This window comes from Taudactylus pleione, unplaced genomic scaffold (genome assembly GCF_031769625.1).
Source record: "Taudactylus pleione unplaced genomic scaffold, aTauple2 ptg000070l, whole genome shotgun sequence".
NCBI lineage: Eukaryota > Metazoa > Chordata > Amphibia > Anura > Myobatrachidae > Taudactylus > Taudactylus pleione.
In genome coordinates this window covers 1,432,413-1,447,983 of record NW_028284472.1, presented here as the reverse complement: position 1 = coordinate 1,447,983, position 15,571 = coordinate 1,432,413, and the positions used below count along the sequence as shown (strand labels likewise).

At 36.6% G+C, this 15,571-nt stretch overlaps 9 non-coding genes across 9 annotated transcripts; all 9 read left to right on the top strand.

Annotated features, from left to right (window-relative positions):
• Positions 1-695: 695 nt before the first annotated feature.
• Positions 696-767, top strand: TRNAA-UGC (transfer RNA alanine (anticodon UGC)). The gene has a single exon. It is a non-coding gene; the product is annotated as a tRNA-Ala (tRNA).
• Positions 768-4,347: 3,580 nt separating this feature from the next.
• On the top strand, positions 4,348-4,419 carry TRNAA-UGC (transfer RNA alanine (anticodon UGC)). The gene has a single exon. It is a non-coding gene; the product is annotated as a tRNA-Ala (tRNA).
• Positions 4,420-6,181: 1,762 nt separating this feature from the next.
• Positions 6,182-6,253, top strand: TRNAA-UGC (transfer RNA alanine (anticodon UGC)). The gene has a single exon. It is a non-coding gene; the product is annotated as a tRNA-Ala (tRNA).
• Positions 6,254-8,015: 1,762 nt separating this feature from the next.
• Positions 8,016-8,087, top strand: TRNAA-UGC (transfer RNA alanine (anticodon UGC)). Its single transcript has one exon. It is a non-coding gene; the product is annotated as a tRNA-Ala (tRNA).
• Positions 8,088-9,849: 1,762 nt separating this feature from the next.
• Positions 9,850-9,921, top strand: TRNAA-UGC (transfer RNA alanine (anticodon UGC)). The gene has a single exon. It is a non-coding gene; the product is annotated as a tRNA-Ala (tRNA).
• Positions 9,922-11,683: 1,762 nt separating this feature from the next.
• TRNAA-UGC (transfer RNA alanine (anticodon UGC)) lies at positions 11,684-11,755 on the top strand. Its single transcript has one exon. It is a non-coding gene; the product is annotated as a tRNA-Ala (tRNA).
• An 852-nt stretch (positions 11,756-12,607) lies between these two features.
• Positions 12,608-12,679, top strand: TRNAA-UGC (transfer RNA alanine (anticodon UGC)). The gene has a single exon. It is a non-coding gene; the product is annotated as a tRNA-Ala (tRNA).
• An 850-nt stretch (positions 12,680-13,529) lies between these two features.
• TRNAA-UGC (transfer RNA alanine (anticodon UGC)) lies at positions 13,530-13,601 on the top strand. Its single transcript has one exon. It is a non-coding gene; the product is annotated as a tRNA-Ala (tRNA).
• Positions 13,602-15,364: 1,763 nt separating this feature from the next.
• On the top strand, positions 15,365-15,436 carry TRNAA-UGC (transfer RNA alanine (anticodon UGC)). The gene has a single exon. It is a non-coding gene; the product is annotated as a tRNA-Ala (tRNA).
• Positions 15,437-15,571: the final 135 nt, after the last annotated feature.

The window sequence follows — 15,571 nt, the reverse complement described above, 5'->3', positions numbered from 1 at the left end:
CCATTTTTCAAAGTAAAGTTCCCATTGAATGCCTATAGCCATTCTCCTACACTGAGGGAAAACATATGGTAAGTAGGAAATAGATTATTTATTTTCAGTGGGAACTGAAGGCGACTACCTGAGCAAAGTTTAATAAAAGAGCGAGACAAATAATATAGTAAAACTAATTGATTAAGATTGAGAGACAAGTTCAAACACTTTGTCAACAAAAAGAGGATGGACAAGGGCTTGGAGGGCAAGCACTTAATTAAATTTTAAAGCATGGATTGATGACAACATATCAACTGTAGATATATTGTCTGGTGAAGCATTAGTTAGCAATGCCCAAGAGGCAGTCATAGCATGCATCCTTTGTGCCCTTCTACTAAGTTCTGACACTGATGACCAAACAGAATGTAAGAAAGCCCTCTAGTTAGCAAAACTTGATCAATATCCACACCATTCATTAGAAAAAGTAGGGTATTCTGATGACAAACCAGTCTCTGATGGAGAACTTTAAGAGCATTCCAATGTTTGGAATGGGCATCTCCTTGCATTCTCATCAGCCATGAAAACCATAAAGTCCTTGAAGTAAAGCATGGTATAATGGTTATACTTACATCCTCTAAGATGTCCCTAATAACACTGAAAAGTAGTAAATCTCTAGTGAAATGTAAAGCTGCAATCACTTTTGTATAATAGTATAGCAGCTCATAGGGGATGTAGCTCAGTGGTAGAGTGCATGCTTTGCATGTATGAGGCCCCGGGTTCAATCCCCGGCATCTCCATGTTTTGCAAAATGCAGCTTTTTACCATATGTAAACTCTCTAGAAGAGCTACAGATAACAAGCAATCCAATAAAAGTACTCTACAGCAACAGTCAAAGTTGAATACAAATCATAAAAAATCAATCAAACATGATTATATTCAACATCTTCTTCATACCATTTTTCAAAGTAAAGTTCCCATTGAATGCCTATAGCCATTCTCCTACACTGAGGGAAAACATATGGTAAGTAGGAAATAGATTTTTTATTTTCAGTGGGAACTGAAGGCGACTACCTGAGCAAAGTTTAATAAAAGAGCGAGACAAATAATATAGTAAAACTAATTGATTAAGATTGAGAGACAAGTTTAAACACTTTGTGAACAAAAAGAGGATGGACAAGGGCTTGGAGGGCAAGCACTTAATGAAATTTCAAAGCATGGAATGATGACAACATATCAACTCTAGATAGATTGTCTGGTGAAGCATTAGTTAGCAATGCCCAAGAGGCAGTCATAGCATGCATCCTTTGTGCCCTTCTACTAAATTCTGACACTGATGACCAAACAGAATGTAAGAAAGCCCTCTAGTTAGCAAAACTTGATCAATATCCACACCATTCATTAGTAAAAGTAGGGGATTCTGATGATAAACCATTCTCTGATGGAGAACTTTAAGAGCATTCCAATGTTCGGAATGGGCATCTACTTGCATTCTCATCAGCAATGAAAACCATAAAGTCCTTGAAGTCAAGCATGGTATAAAGGTTATACTTCCATCCTCTAAGATGTCCCTAATAACAGTGAAAAGTAGTAAATCTCTAGTGAAATGTAAAGCTGCAATCACTTTTGCATAAGAAAATAGCAGCTCTAAGGGGATGTAGCTCAGTGCTTTGCATGTAGGAGGCCCCGGGTTCAATCCCAGGCATCTCCATGTTTTGCAAAATACAGCTTTTTACCATATGTAAACTCTCTAGAAGAGACACAGATAACAAGCAAACCAATAAAAGTAATCTACAGCAATAGTCAAAGTTGAATACAAATCATAAAAAATCAATCAAATATGATTATTTTCAACATCTTCTTCATAGCATTTTTCAAAGTAAAGTTCCCATTGAATGCCTATTGCCATTCTCCTACACTGAGGGAAAACATATGGAAAGTAGGGAATAGTTTTTTTTATTTTCAGTGGGAACTGAAGGCGACTACCTGAGCAAAGTTTAATAAAAGAGTGAGACAAATAATATAGTAAAACTAATTGATTAAGATTGAGAGACAAGTTCAAACACTTTGTGAACAGAAAGAGGATGGACAAGGGCTTGGAGGGCAAGCACTTAATGAAATTTCAAAGCATGGAATGATGACAACATATCAACTCTAGATAGATTGTCTGGTGAAGCATTAGTTAGCAATGCCCAAGAGGCAGTCATAGCATGCATCCTTTGTGCCCTTCTGCTAAATTCTGACACTGATGACCAAATAGAATGTAAGAATGCCCTCTAGTTAGCAAAACTTGATCAATATCTACACCATTCATTAGTAAAAGTAGGGGATTCTGATGATAAACCAGTCTCTGATGGAGAACTTTAAGAGCATTCCAATGTTTGGAATGGGCATCTCCTTGCATTCTCATCAGCCATGAAAACCATAAAGTCCTTGAAGTCAAGCATGGTATAATGGTTAAACTTCCATCCTCTAAGATGTCTCTAATAACACTGAAAAGTAGAAAATTTATAGTGAAAAATAAAGCTGTAATCACTTTTGTATAAAACTATAGCAGCTCATAGGGGATATAGCTCAGTGGTAGAGCGCATGCTTTGCATGTATGAGGCATCTCCATGTTTTGCAAAATGCAGCTTTTTACCATATGTAAACTCTCTAGAAGAGCCACAGATAACAAGCAATCCAATAAAAGTACTCTACAGCAACAGTCAAAGTTGAATACAAATCATAAAAAATCAATTAAATATGAATATATTCAACATCGTCTTCATACCATTTTTCAAAGTAAAGTTCCCATTGAATGCCTATAGCCATTCTCCTACACTGAGGGAAAACATATGGTAAGTAGGAAATAGATTATTTATTTTCAGTGGGAACTGAAGGCGACTACCTGAGCAAAGTTTAATAAAAGAGCGAGACAAATAATATAGTAAAACTAATTGATTAAGATTGAGAGACAAGTTTAAACACTTTGTGAACAAAAAGAGGATGGACAAGGGCTTGGAGGGCAAGCACTTAATTAAATTTTAAAGCATGGATTGATGACAACATATCAACTGTAGCTAGATTGTCTGGTGAAGCATTAGCTAGCTAGCCCAAGAGGCAGTAATAGCATGCATCCTTTGTGCTCTTCTACTAAGTTCTGACACTGATGACCAAACAGAATGTAAGAAAGCCCTCTAGTTAGCAAAACTTGATCAATATCCACACCATTCATTAGTAAAAGTAGGGGATTCTGATGATAAACCATTCTCTGATGGAGAACTTTAAGAGCATTCCAATGTTCGGAATGGGCATCTACTTGCATTCTCATCAGCAATGAAAACCATAAAGTCCTTGAAGTCAAGCATGGTATAAAGGTTATACTTGCATCCTCTAAGATGTCCCTAATAACACTGAAAAGTAGTAAATCTCTAGTGAAATGTAAAGCTGCAATCACTTGTGCATAAAAATATAGCATCTCATAGGGGATGTAGCTCGGTGGTAGAGTGCATATATGAGGACAAGGGTTCAATCCCCGGCATCTCCATGTTTTGCAAAATACAGCTTTTTGCCATAGGTAAACTGTCTAGAAGAGCCAAAGATAACAAGCAAACCAATAAAAGTACTCTATAGCAATAGTCAAAGTTGAATACAAATCATAAAAAATCAATCTAATATGATTATATTCATCATCGTCTTCATTCCATTTTTCAAAGTAAAGTTCCCTTTGAATGCTTATTACCATTCTCCTACACTGAGGGAAAACATATGGTAAGTAGGAAATAGATTTTTAATTTACAGTGGGAACTGAAGGCGACTACCCGAGCAAAGTTTAATAAAAGAGCGCGACAAATAATATAGCAAATCTAATTGATTAAGATTGAGAGACAAGTTCAAACACTTTTGTGAACAAAAAGAGGATGGACATGGGCTTGGAGGGCAAGCACTTAATGAAATTTCAAAGCATGGATTGATGACAACATATCAACTGTAGCTAGATTGTCTGGTGAAACATTAGCTAGCTAGCCCAAGAGGCAGTAATAGCATGCATCCTTTGTGCCCTTCTACTAAGTTCTGACACTGATGACCAAACAGAATGTAAGAATGCCCTCTAGTTAGCAAAACTTGATCAATATCTACACCATTAATTAGTAAAAGTAGGGGATTCTGATGATAAACCAGTCTCTGATGGAGAACTTTAAGAGCATTCCAATGTTTGGAATGGGCATCTCCTTGCATTCTCATCAGCCATGAAAACCATAAAGTCCTTGAAGTCAAGCATGGTATAATGGTTATACTTCCATCCTCTAAGATGTCTCTAATAACACTGAAAAGTAGTAAATTTCTAGTGAAAAGTAAAGCTGCAATCACTTCTATATAAAAATATAGCAGCTCATAGGGGATGTAGCTCAGTGGTAGAGCGCATGCTTTGCATGTATGAGGCCCCGGGCTCAATCTCTGGCATCTCCATGTTTTGCAAAATGCAGCTTTTTACCATATGTAAACTCTCTAGAAGAGCCACAGATAACAAGCAATCCAATAAAAGTACTCTACAGCAACAGTCAAAGTTGAATACAAATCATAAAAAATCAATCAAATATGATTATATTCAACATCGTCTTCATACCATTTTTCAAAGTAAAGTTCCCATTGAATGCCTATAGCCATTCTCCTACACTGAGGGAAAACATATGGTAAGTAGGAAATAGATTTTTTATTTTCAGTGGGAACTGAAGGCGACTACCTGAGCAAAGTTTAATAAAAGAGCGAGACAAATAATATAGTAAAACTAATTGATTAAGATTGAGAGACAAGTTTAAACACTTTGTGAACAAAAAGAGGATGGACAAGGGCTTGGAGGGCAAGCACTTAATGAAATTTCAAAGCATGGAATGATGACAACATATCAACTCTAGATAGATTGTCTGGTGAAGCATTAGTTAGCAATGCCCAAGTGGCAGTCATAGCATGCATCCTTTGTGCCCTTCTACTAAATTCTGACACTGATGACCAACAGAATGTAAGAAAGCCCTCTAGTTAGCAAAACTTGATCAATATCTACACCATTCATTAGTAAAAGTAGGGGATTCTGATGATAAACCAGTCTCTGATGGAGAACTTTAAGAGCATTCCATTGTTCGGAATGGGCATCTCCTTGCATTCTCATCAGCCATGAAAACCATAAAGTCCTTGAAGTCAAGCATGGTATAATGGTTATACTTCCATCCTCTAAGATGTCCCTAATAACACTGAAAAGTAGTAAATCTCTAGTGAAATGTAAAGCTGCAATCACTTTTGCATTAGAAAATAGCAGCTCTAAGGGGATGTAGCTCAGTGCTTTGCATGTAGGAGGCCCCGGGTTCAATCCCAGGCATCTCCATGTTTTGCAAAATACAGCTTTTTACCATATGTAAACTCTCTAGAAGAGACACAGATAACAAGCAAACCAATAAAAGTAATCTACAGCAATAGTCAAAGTTGAATACAAATCATAAAAAATCAATCAAATATGATTATTTTCAACATCTTCTTCATAGCATTTTTCAAAGTAAAGTTCCCATTGAATGCCTATTGCCATTCTCCTACACTGAGGGAAAACATATGGAAAGTAGGAAATAGTTTTTTTTTTTTTCAGTGGGAACTGAAGGCGACTACCTGAGCAAAGTTTAATAAAAGAGTGAGACAAATGATATAGTAAAACTAATTGATTAAGATTGAGAGACAAGTTCAAACACTTTGTGAACAGAAAGAGGATGGACAAGGGCTTGGAGGGCAAGCACTTAATGAAATTTCAAAGCATGGAATGATGACAACATATCAACTCTAGATAGATTGTCTGGTGAAGCATTAGTTAGCAATGCCCAAGAGGCAGTCATAGCATGCATCCCTTGTGCCCTTCTACTAAATTCTGACACTGATGACCAAACAGAATGTAAGAATGCCCTCTAGTTAGCAAAACTTGATCAATATCTACACCATTCATTAGTAAAAGTAGGGGATTCTGATGATAAACCAGTCTCTGATGGAGAACTTTAAGAGCATTCCAATGTTTGGAATGGGCATCTCCTTGCATTCTCATCAGCCATGAAAACCATAAAGTCCTTGAAGTCAAGCATGGTATAATGGTTATACTTCCATCCTCTAAGATGTCTCTAATAACACTGAAAAGTAGTAAATTTCTAGTGAAAAGTAAAGCTGCAATCACTTTTGTATAAAAATATAGCAGCTCATAGGGGATGTAGCTCAGTGGTAGAGCGCATGCTTTGCATGTATGAGGCCCCGGGTTCAATCTCCAGCATCTCCATGTTTTGCAAAATGCAGATTTTTACCATATGTAAACTCTCTAGAAGAGCCACAGATAACAAGCAATCCAATAAAAGTACTCTACAGCAACAGTCAAAGTTGAATACAAATCATAAAAAATCAATCAAATATGATTATATTCAACATCGTCTTCATACCATTTTAAAAAGTAAAGTTCCCATTGAATGCCTATAGCCATTCTCCTACACTGAGGGAAAACATATGGTAAGTAGGAAATAGATTATTTATTTTCAGTGGGAACTGAAGGCGACTACCTGAGCAAAGTTTAATAAAAGAGCGAGACAAATAATATAGTAAAACTAATTGATTAAGATTGAGAGACAAGTTTAAACACTTTGTGAACAAAAAGAGGATGGACAAGGGTTTGGAGGGCAAGCACTTAATGAAATTTCAAAGCATGGAATGATGACAACATATCAACTCTAGATAGATTGTCTGGTGAAGCATTAGTTAGCAATTCCCAAGAGGCAGTCATAGCATGCATCCTTTGTGCCCTTCTACTAAATTCTGACACTGATGACCAACAGAATGTAAGAAAGCCCTCTAGTTAGCAAAACTTGATCAATATCTACACCATTCATTAGTAAAAGTAGGGGATTCTGATGATAAATCAGTCTCTGATGGAGAACTTTAAGAGCATTCCAATGTTCGGAATGGGCATCTCCTTGCATTCTCATCAGCTATGAAAACCATAAAGTCCTTGAAGTCAAGCATGTTATAATGGTTATACTTCCATCCTCTAAGATGTCCCTAATAACACTGAAAAGTAGTAAATCTCTAGTGAAATGTAAAGCTGCAATCACTTTTGCATAAGAAAATAGCAGCTCTAATTGGATGTAGCTCAGTGCTTTGCATGTAGGAGGCCCCGGGTTCAATCCCAGGCATCTCCATGTTTTGCAAAATACAGCTTTTTACCATATGTAAACTCTCTAGAAGAGACACAGATAACAAGCAAACCAATAAAAGTAATCTACAGCAATAGTCAAAGTTGAATACAAATCATAAAAAATCAATCAAATATGATTATTTTCAACATCTTCTTCATAGCATTTTTCAAAGTAAAGTTCCCATTGAATGCCTATTGCCATTCTCCTACACTGAGGGAAAACATATGGAAAGTAGGAAATAGTTTTTTTTTTTTTCAGTGGGAACTGAAGGCGACTACCTGAGCAAAGTTTAATAAAAGAGTGAGACAAATGATATAGTAAAACTAATTGATTAAGATTGAGAGACAAGTTCAAACACTTTGTGAACAGAAAGAGGATGGACAAGGGCTTGGAGGGCAAGCACTTAATGAAATTTCAAAGCATGGAATGATGACAACATATCAACTCTAGATAGATTGTCTGGTGAAGCATTAGTTAGCAATGCCCAAGAGGCAGTCATAGCATGCATCCCTTGTGCCCTTCTACTAAATTCTGACACTGATGACCAAACAGAATGTAAGAATGCCCTCTAGTTAGCAAAACTTGATCAATATCTACACCATTCATTAGTAAAAGTAGGGGATTCTGATGATAAATCAGTCTCTGATGGAGAACTTTAAGAGCATTCCAATGTTCGGAATGGGCATCTCCTTGCATTCTCATCAGCCATGAAAACCATAAAGTCCTTGAAGTCAAGCATGGTATAATGGTTATACTTCCATCCTCTAAGATGTCTCTAATAACACTGAAAAGTAGTAAATTTCTAGTGAAAAGTAAAGCTGCAATCACTTTTGTATAAAAATATAGCAGCTCATAGGGGATGTAGCTCAGTGGTAGAGCGCATGCTTTGCATGTATGAGGCCCCGGGTTCAATCTCCAGCATCTCCATGTTTTGCAAAATGCAGATTTTTACCATATGTAAACTCTCTAGAAGAGCCACAGATAACAAGCAATCCAATAAAAGTACTCTACAGCAACAGTCAAAGTTGAATACAAATCATAAAAAATCAATCAAATATGATTATATTCAACATCGTCTTCATACCATTTTAAAAAGTAAAGTTCCCATTGAATGCCTATAGCCATTCTCCTACACTGAGGGAAAACATATGGTAAGAAGGAAATAGATTATTTATTTTCAGTGGGAACTGAAGGCGACTACCTGAGCAAAGTTTAATAAAAGAGCGAGACAAATAATATAGTAAAACTAATTGATTAAGATTGAGAGACAAGTTTAAACACTTTGTGAACAAAAAGAGGATGGACAAGGGTTTGGAGGGCAAGCACTTAATGAAATTTCAAAGCATGGAATGATGACAACATATCAACTCTAGATAGATTGTCTGGTGAAGCATTAGTTAGCAATTCCCAAGAGGCAGTCATAGCATGCATCCTTTGTGCCCTTCTACTAAATTCTGACACTGATGACCAACAGAATGTAAGAAAGCCCTCTAGTTAGCAAAACTTGATCAATATCTACACCATTCATTAGTAAAAGTAGGGGATTCTGATGATAAATCAGTCTCTGATGGAGAACTTTAAGAGCATTCCAATGTTCGGAATGGGCATCTCCTTGCATTCTCATCAGCTATGAAAACCATAAAGTCCTTGAAGTCAAGCATGTTATAATGGTTATACTTCCATCCTCTAAGATGTCCCTAATAACACTGAAAAGTAGTAAATCTCTAGTGAAATGTAAAGCTGCAATCACTTTTGCATAAGAAAATAGCAGCTCTAAGGGGATGTAGCTCAGTGCTTTGCATGTAGGAGGCCCCGGGTTCAATCCCAGGCATCTCCATGTTTTGCAAAATACAGCTTTTTACCATATGTAAACTCTCTAGAAGAGACACAGATAACAAGCAAACCAATAAAAGTACTCTACAGCAATAGTCAAAGTTGAATACAAATCATAAAAAATCAATCAAATATGATTATTTTCAACATCTACTTCATACCATTTTTCAAAGTAAAGTTCCCATTGAATGCCTATTGCCATTCTCCTACACTGAGGGAAAACATAGGGAAAGTAGGGAATAGTTTTTTTTATTTTCAGTGGGAACTGAAGGCGACTACCTGAGCAAAGTTTAATAAAAGAGTGAGACAAATGATATAGTAAAACTAATTGATTAAGATTGAGAGACAAATTCAAACACTTTGTGAACAGAAAGAGGATGGACAAGGGCTTGGAGGGCAAGCACTTAATGAAATTTCAAAGCATGGAATGATGACAACATATCAACTCTAGATAGATTGTCTGGTGAAGCATTAGTTAGCAATGCCCAAGAGGCAATCATAGCATGCATCCTTTGTGCCCTTCTACTAAATTCTGACACTGATGACCAAACAGAATGTAAGAATGCCCTCTAGTTAGCAAAACTTGATCAATATCTACACCATTCATTAGTAAAAGTAGGGGATTCTGATGATAAACCAGTCTCTGATGGAGAACTTTAAGAGCATTCCAAAGTTTGGAATGGGCATCTCCTTGCATTCTCATCATCCATGAAAACCATAAAGTCCTTGAAGTCAAGCATGGTATAATGGTTATACTTCCATCCTCTAAGATGTCTCTAATAACACTGAAAAGTAGTAAATTTCTAGTGAAAAGTAAAGCTGCAATCACTTTTGTATAAAAATATAGCAGCTCATAGGGGATGTAGCTCAGTGGTAGAGCGCATGCTTTGCATGTATGAGGCCCCGGGTTCAATATCCGGCATCTCCGTGTTTTGCAAAATGCACCTTTTTACCATATGTAAACTCTCTAGAAGAGCCACAGATAACAAGCAATCCAATAAAAGTACTCTACAGCAACAGTCAAAGTTGAATACAAATCATAAAAAATCAATCAAATATGATTATATTCAACATCGTCTTCATACCATTTTTCAAAGTAAAGTTCCCATTGAATGCCTATAGCCATTCTCCTACACTGAGGGAAAACATATGGTAAGTAGGAAATAGATTTTTTATTTTCAGTGGGAACTGAAGGCGACTACCTGAGCAAAGTTTAATAAAAGAGCGAGACAAATAATATAGTAAAACTAATTGATTAAGATTGAGAGACAAGTTTAAACACTTTGTGAACAAAAAGAGGATGGACAAGGGCTTGGAGGGCAAGCACTTAATGAAATTTCAAAACATGGAATGATGACAACATATCAACTCTAGATAGATTGTCTGGTGAAGCATTAGTTAGCAATGCCCAAGAGGCAGTCATAGCATGCATCCTTTGTGCCCTTCTACTAAATTCTGACACTGATGACCAACAGAATGTAAGAAAGCCCTCTAGTTAGCAAAACTTGATCAATATCTACACCATTCATTAGTAAAAGTAGGGGATTCTGATGATAAACCAGTCTCTGATGGAGAACTTTAAGAGCATTCCAATGTTCGGAATGGGCATCTCCTTGCATTCTCATCAGCCATGAAAACCATAAAGTCCTTGAAGTCAAGCATGGTATAATGGTTATACTTCCATCCTCTAAGATGTCCCTAATAACACTGAAAAGTAGTAAATCTCTAGTGAAATGTAAAGCTGCAATCACTTTTGCATAAGAAAATAGCAGCTCTAAGGGGATGTAGCTCAGTGCTTTGCATGTAGGAGGCCCCGGGTTCAATCCCAGGCATCTCAATGTTTTGCAAAATACAGCTTTTTACCATATGTAAACTCTCTAGAAGAGACACAGATAACAAGCAAACCAATAAAAGTAATCTACAGCAATAGTCAAAGTTGAATACAAATCATAAAAAATCAATCAAATATGATTATTTTCAACATCTTCTTCATAGCATTTTTCAAAGTAAAGTTCCCATTGAATGCCTATTGCCATTCTCCTACACTGAGGGAAAACATACGGAAAGTAGGAAATAGTTTTTTTTTTTTTCAGTGGGAACTGAAGGCGACTACCTGAGCAAAGTTTAATAAAAGAGTGAGACAAATGATATAGTAAAACTAATTGATTAAGATTGAGAGACAAGTTCAAACACTTTGTGAACAGAAAGAGGATGGACAAGGGCTTGGAGGGCAAGCACTTAATGAAATTTCAAAGCATGGAATGATGACAACATATCAACTCTAGATAGATTGTCTGGTGAAGCATTAGTTAGCAATGCTCAAGAGGCAGTCATAGCATGCATCCCTTGTGCCCTTCTACTAAATTCTGACACTGATGACCAAACAGAATGTAAGAATGCCCTCTAGTTAGCAAAACTTGATCAATATCTACACCATTCATTAGTAAAAGTAGGGGATTCTGATGATAAACCAGTCTCTGATGGAGAACTTTAAGAGCATTCCAATGTTTGGAATGGGCATCTCCTTGCATTCTCATCAGCCATGAAAACCATAAAGTCCTTGAAGTCAAGCATGGTATAATGGTTATACTTCCATCCTCTAAGATATCTCTAATAACACTGAAAAGTAGTAAATTTCTAGTGAAAAGTAAAGCTGCAATCACTTTTGTATAAAAATATAGCAGCTCATAGGGGATGTAGCTCAGTGGTAGAGCGCATGCTTTGCATGTATGAGGCCCCGGGTTCAATCTCCAGCATCTCCATGTTTTGCAAAATGCAGCTTTTTACCATATGTAAACTCTCTAGAAGAGCCACAGATAACAAGCAATCCAATAAAAGTACTCTACAGCAACAGTCAAAGTTGAATACAAATCATAAAAAATCAATCAAATATGATTATATTCAACATCGTCTTCATACCATTTTAAAAAGTAAAGTTCCCATTGAATGCCTATAGCCATTCTCCTACACTGAGGGAAAACATATGGTAAGTAGGAAATAGATTTTTTATTTTCAGTGGGAACTGAAGGCGACTACCTGAGCAAAGTTTAATAAAAGAGTGAGACAAATAATATAGTAAAACTAATTGATTAAGATTGAGAGACAAGTTCAAACACTTTGTGAACAGAAAGAGGATGGACAAGGGCTTGGAGGGCAAGCGCTTAATGAAATTTCAAAGCATGGAATGATGACAACATATCAACTCTAGATAGATTGTCTGGTGAAGCATTAGTTAGCAATGCACAAGAGGCAGTCATAGCATGCATCCTTTGTGCCCTTCTACTAAATTCTGACACTGATGACCAAACAGAATGTACGAATGCCCTCTAGTTAGCAAAACTTGATCAATATCTACACCATTCATTAGTAAAAGTAGGGGATTCTGATGATAAACCAATCTCTGATGGAGAACTTTAAGAGCATTCCAATGTTTGGAATGGGCATCTCCTTGCATTCTCATCAGCCATGAAAACCATAAAGTCCTTGAAGTCAAGCATGGTATAATGGTTATACTTCCATCCTCTAAGATGTCCCTAATAACACTGAAAAGTAGTAAATCTCTAGTGAAATGTAAAGCTGCAATCACTTTTGTATTAAAAATATAGCAGCTCATAGCGGATGTAGCTCAGTGGTAGAGCGCATGCTTTGCATGCATGAGGCCCTGGGTTCAATCCCCGGCATCTCCATGTTTTGCAAAATGCAGCTTTTTACCATATGTAAACTCTGTAGAAGAGTCACAGATAACAAGCAATCCAATAAAAGTACTCTACAGCAATTGTCAAAGTTGAATACAAATCATAAAATATCAATCAAATATGATTATATTCAACATCGTCTTCATACCATTTTTCAAAGTAAAGTTCCCATTGAATGCCTATTGCCATTCTCCTACACTGAGGGAAATCATATGGTAAGTAGGAAATAGATTTTTTATTTTCAGTGGGAACTGTTGGTGACTACCTGAGCAAAGTTTAATAAAAGAGCGAGACAAATAATATAGTAAAACTAATTGATTAAGATTGAGAGACATATTCAAACACTTTGTGAACAAAAAGAGGATGGACATGGGCTTGGAGGGCAAGCACTTAATGAAATTTCAAATCATGGATTGATGACAACATATCAACTGTAGCTAGATTGTCTGGTGAAGCATTAGCTAGCTAGCCCAAGAGGCAGTAATAGCATGCATCCTTTGTGCTCTTCTACTAAGTTCTGACACTGATGACCAAACAGAATGTAAGAAAGCCCTCTAGTTAGCAAAACTTGATCAATATCCACACCATTCATTAGTAAAAGTAGGGGATTCTGATGATAAACCAGTCTCTGATGGAGAACTTTAAGAGCATTCCAATGTTTGGAATGGGCATCTCCTTGCATTCTCATCAGCCATGAAAACAATAAAGTCCTTGAAGTCAAGCATGGTATAATGGATATACTTCCATCCTCTAAGATGTCCCTAATAACACTGAAAAGTAGTAAATCTCTAGTGAAATGTAAAGCTGCAATCACTTTTGTATAAAAATATAGCAGTTCATAGGGGATGTAGCTCAGTGGTAGAGCACATGCTTTGCATGTATGAGGCCACGGGTTCAATCCCCGGCATCTTCATGTTTTGCAAAATGCAGCTTTTTACCATATGTAAACTCTCTAGAAGAGCCACAGATAACAAGCAATCCAATAAAAGTACTCTACAGCAACAGTCAAAGTTGAATACAAATCATAAAAAATCAATCAAATATGATTATATTCAACATCGTCTTCATACCATTTTTCAAAGTACAGTTCCCATTGAATGCCTATAGCCATTCTCCTACATTGAGGGAAAACATATGGTAAGTAGGAAATAGATTTTTTATTTTCAGTGGGAACTGAAGGCTACTACCTGAGCAAAGTTTAATAAAAGAGCGAGACAAATAATATAGTAAAACGAATTTATTAAGATTGAGAGACAAGTTCAAACACTTTGTGAACAAAAAGAGGATGGACAAGGGCTTGGAGGGCAAGCACTTAATGAAATTTCAAAACATGGAAAGATGACAACATATCAACTCTAGATAGATTGTCTGGTGAAGCATTAGTTAGCAATGCCCAAGAGGCAGTCATAGCATGCATCCTTTTTGCCCTTCTACTAAGTTCTGACACTGATGACCAAACAGAATGTAAGAAAGCCCTCTAGTTAGCAAAACTTGATCAATATCTACACCATTCATTAGTAAAAGTATGGGATTCTGATGATAAACCAGTCTCTGATGGAGAACTTTAAGAGCATTCCAATGTTCGGAATGGGCATCTCCTTGCATTCTCATTTGCCATGAAAACCATAAAGTCCTTGAAGTCAAGCATGGTATAATGGTTATACTTCCATCCTCTAAGATGTCCCTAATAACACTGAAAAGTAGTAAATCTCTAGTGAAATGTAAAGCTGCAATCACTTTTGCATAAGAAAATAGCAGCTCTAAGGGGATGTAGCTCAGTGCTTTGCATGTAGGAGGCCCCGGGTTCAATCCCAGGCATCTCCATGTTTTGCAAAATACAGCTTTTTACCATATGTAAACTCTCTAGAAGAGACACAGATAACAAGCAAACCAATAAAAGTAATCTACAGCAATAGTCAAAGTTGAATACAAATCATAAAAAATCAATCAAATATGATTATTTTCAACATCTTCTTCATACCATTTTTCAAAGTAAAGTTCCCATTGAATGCCTATTGCCATTCTCCTACACTGAGGGAAAACATATGGAAAGTAGGGAATAGTTTTTTTTATTTTCAGTGGGAACTGAAGGCGACTACCTGAGCAAAGTTTAATAAAAGAGTGAGACAAATGATATAGTAAAACTAATTGATTAAGATTGAGAGACAAGTTCAAACACTTTGTGAACAGAAAGAGGATGGACAAGGGCTTGGAGGGCAAGCACTTAATGAAATTTCAAAGCATGGAATGATGACAACATATCAACTCTAGATAGATTGTCTGGTGAAGCATTAGTTAGCAATGCCCAAGAGGCAGTCATAGCATGCATCCTTTGTGCCCTTCTACTAAATTCTGACACTGATGACCAAACAGAATGTAAGAATGCCCTCTAGTTAGCAAAACTTGATCAATATCTACACCATTCATTAGTAAAAGTAGGGGATTCTGATGATAAACCAGTCTCTGATGGAGAACTTTAAGAGCATTCCAATGTTTGGAATGGGCATCTCCTTGCATTCTCATCAGCCATGAAAACCATAAAGTCCTTGAAGTCAAGCATGGTATAATGGTTATACTTCCATCCTCTAAGATGTCTCTAATAACACTGAAAAGTAGTAAATTTCTAGTGAAAAGTAAAGCTGCAATCACTTTTGTATAAAACTATAGCAGCTCATAGGGGATGTAGCTCAGTGGTAGAGCGCATGCTTTGCATGTATGAGGCCCCGGGTTCAATCTCCGGCATCTCCATGTTTTGCAAAATGCAGCTTTTTACCATATGTAAACTCTCTAGAAGAGCCACAGATAACAAGCAATCCAATAAAAGTACTCTACAGCAACAGTCAAAGTTGAATACAAATCATAAAAAATCAATCAAATATGATT